The sequence below is a fragment of the Nuphar pumila genome, chromosome 2 (assembly GCF_984573655.1).
Source record: "Nuphar pumila chromosome 2, dmNupPumi1.hap1.1, whole genome shotgun sequence".
Classification (NCBI taxonomy): domain Eukaryota; kingdom Viridiplantae; phylum Streptophyta; class Magnoliopsida; order Nymphaeales; family Nymphaeaceae; genus Nuphar; species Nuphar pumila.
This window is the reverse complement of record NC_143250.1, coordinates 4260340-4264208: the sequence shown is the minus strand read 5'-3', so window position 1 is coordinate 4264208 and position 3869 is coordinate 4260340.

Sequence of the window (3869 nt, the reverse complement as noted above, 5' to 3'; positions counted from 1 at the left end):
TCTTGAATCAGCGTACAGATGTGATCTGCATGCTTGGTTTTATAAGAACCCACTCTTGAATAGTCCTATTTTGATGCATAAACAAGATTTTTTTAAGGCTTTAAAATTAATGGCTCATAATCTTCATAAATATTCAAGCATTCAAAAATCACATTTTTTATCGAAAATACATGATCCAATGGTTGATTCCTAGCAAATTCATCATGCCAAGCACATCCACATGGTTGGATTTGCAAAAAAAGTGTTGAAAGTGCCCGCATTTCTCGTTCTCATATTCTAGTTACTATATATATATATATATATCACTAGTTTGTAATGAAAATATTTACAGGATGTTTTGCAGACAAAAATATGAGAAAAAAATGATTTTTGGTTAAAATATGCTGAAATACTTGAAAGGATAGTGAGAGTTGTATCCTTTTTGCATCATTTCATGCATGCATACGCATTTTCATACACTTTTCATGTGTTTTTGCATGTTACTAACATTTATTAACACTGTCATGTGATTGTAGGGGTTTCTTGTTAGACTTGTTCATTCTTTTTATCAACAAACACACGTCATTGAAATGCGTCAAATAGCCTTTTTTGAATAAGTTGCCCAATCCTCAAAAGAGGGGGGGAGGGTGAATGCTACTTAAGTTTCTTTGGCAAGGTGGGTGTATTTTTTCATTCTTGAGATAATGGATCTCATGTTTGATTTGAACTTAGTTACATGAGAAAATATTCATTTTCACATGAAAATATTCAATTCTCACTTTGCAAAAAAATGTCCTATGTGAAATCGTTTGCGTATAGGGTGATTTTACAAACCTTTGCCATTGACGTGATTGTCAAAGTTAATTAGGGGTGTCAACAAGTCGGGCGTGACCAGATTGTGACCCATTTGTGTCCGATAACACTGAGATATCTGATTAAGAATTTAGGTCGAGTCAAGCATGGTTTATGGATTCATACCAGCGCCTGCTCCCACCCGTGTTCGATTAATGAAAATATTAAAAAATATACTATTTTATCGGGTACGAACTAGGCCTGGTCTATGCAAACTTTATAGGGCCTAGGTATGGTTTACCCTCTGGTAGGTCCGATTGGATCCTGCTCCAGAACCAGAATTAGTACCTCAAAGTGAGGTTTGGGTCCGGTCAAAGCCTGACCCATTGACACTCCTAGCCAGGTTTGGGTCTGGTTGCACTCATCTAGACAAATGGGATAATTTAAGAAATTCTGTCTCGCTTAATGCAGCTCCCTATGAACGTTAAACCTCCATTTTTTAGAGAAAATAGCTCCGAGACATTAAAAAGTTAAAAATGAGGCTAAAACATGCCTGGTGCAAATTGCATGTGAGTTCCCAAACTGAGAAAAAAAAAGTTGCTACAGAATTTTCACATCTTTAGCTAGGCCGGATCAGGTGCAATCACATTGCACAAACATAATGTGGAGGGTGGATCAGGTGCAATCACATTGCACACTTTGAATGTGCCACTGCACCTGACTGCCCTTCATCTCTGGGATACAGCTTGTCAAGCTGTGGTGCTCAACACAAAATGGAGGGTGGATCAGGTGCAGCAGCCCGCTAAAGTGTGCAATGTAATTGTACCTGATCTGCCATCTATAATGTGCCGCTGTACCTGATTACCCAACAGCATATGGAGGGCGATTGGATACAGCGGGCATTATATTTGTGCAATGTGATTGCACCTGATCCCATTTCTCTCTAGCTAGGGTCAAAGCGTGCGTGAGACAGATGATTGTGCCACACGCTGCATGGCTGATGGCTATGGGGTGTAACGGTTTGGTTCAGACCCAGGTGGAATCAGACTTGAACCCGATTTTTGGGTATGGTATCGGGTCCAGACTTAGGTCTAGTTAGGTCTACTATAAAGAAAACCATACCCAGATCCGATAAAAACTACTTGAACCAGACCTAGACTATACATTGAAAATTTGCAGGTCTTAATCGGAACTCTGGTCGGGTCCGGGTCTGGTATAACATTTCGCAAACTATACTCAGGTCCATGTATTAATGAGACACAGTTCTTCATCGGGTCTTATTATTTATCACCATACCCGGACCCTATAGGGTTTGGTTGGGGCCCGTTGACACCCCTAATGTCTGCTGCTTAAGTCACAGCAAGGTCATTATAGACCATTATTTCATGATGACTGCTCTAACAGTGCCTGCCACCACAATGTAAAGGGTTCACGATGACACTGGAGCTTGGTTCTCGAGATGTATAATTGTGTCTTCCATGAGAATTCAGAAGGCAATCCTTATATTCCTCTAAGAAACAACGAGCCTACCCGTATTATAAAGGGTTCCTCACCTACTTAGATTCATTATGGCACAGCATACTTGCTAGGGATGCACAACGAGTCACTCAGGCTTGAACTCGTTCGAAAAAAAATAAATGAGTTAGCTTGAACAAGGGTTTAGGCTCGGTACATATAAACGAGCTAATAAGCCCGATTAAACTCAGATCACATAGTTATAAAAAAATTAGATTTATATATGTATGTATAAGTCGTTGAACATTTTTTAAAGTGGCATGGGTTCAAATCCCATCATTTTTTTCTTTCAAAAAAAAAACATTTTACATAATTTTCAAAAAGTTCAAAAATACTTTCAAAATAAAGGTTTTAAGCTCGAGCCATGATCAAGCTTGACTCGAACTGATCCCGAGCCATGGTTGTTCAAGCTCGGCTTGAGCTTGAGCCAAGCTTGAACGACCAATTTTCTTCATGAGACGAGCTGAGCCCGGCCAAGCTCGGCTCGAGCCTGGCTCATGTGCATCCCTAATACTTGGAACCATAGTTACCATGATATAAAATGAATACTAAATATGATGCATGAAGCGAAAGTGGGAAAGTGAGTTAAAAAGGTAGTATGAAGCGTGAAACAAGATTCATTTTGAAAGCAATTGTAGAAGCATGTAAGAGGAGAAAGAGAAAAGGTATAGGAAACGAGGGAGACACAAGTAGGAAGCGAAAATTAATAAATATTAATATAAAAGTTACGTAACACGAGAGAAACAAGGAGAAAGCAAGTGAAAAGCGATAGTAATCGAGTGGAAAGCAAAGAAAAAGTGAGAGGAAAATGATTTGAGAAGCGAATGAGAATCACACTTTCTATAATATAAGATGCGAGTTTTCCCATGCTTCCCCTTTGAAAGTACACTTACTGCAATAAGTAAGGCGCTTCTCGTAATGATGCTTGGAACTTCCGAAGCCAATCAAGGATGTTAATGTGTGTTTCTTCAGTTACACGGAGAAGTTGAACTCGGAGCGGGATGTATGCATTATTGCTTTTGTTACACACTCCAAGTGTGAGATCTGCCGCAGTAGAAATTCTTGCCAAGCTATGATCACTTGTCTGATGGCATAAAAACTTCAAGCCACTAACCTGCCTCTGAAGAGCCTGCTGCTTTGGCTTGTGCAACAGAGATGCCCCTTCGGGGGTTCTAAAACCCTTCGGGACAAGTTAACATGCTTCTTAACTTATGAGAGTATATGCCATATCTCTGAGTATGAAAGAAACATTATAGAACATGATACCATATTAATACATGAATTGAAGAGTTTTAAAAGTGATAATGCGATCCGAGATTGTCAATGTCAAAATGAAAATCGATGAAAGAGAACCTCTTGAAAATCCAACTCTCTCTACATAGCTTATCAAGGAACTCTCTTACCTTTTCATTACTAAACTTGGGATCAGAATCAAACGCTTTCTTATGTCATTCTGACATTACTTTATAAACTAAAAGATTTTTTGACAAAAGTTTTATTTCCGTACCAATGACACTGCAAATGATTGACATTAAAACGTGAATTTAGCATGGTTTGTTTGCTAAGGACCAAGCTTTGGATAG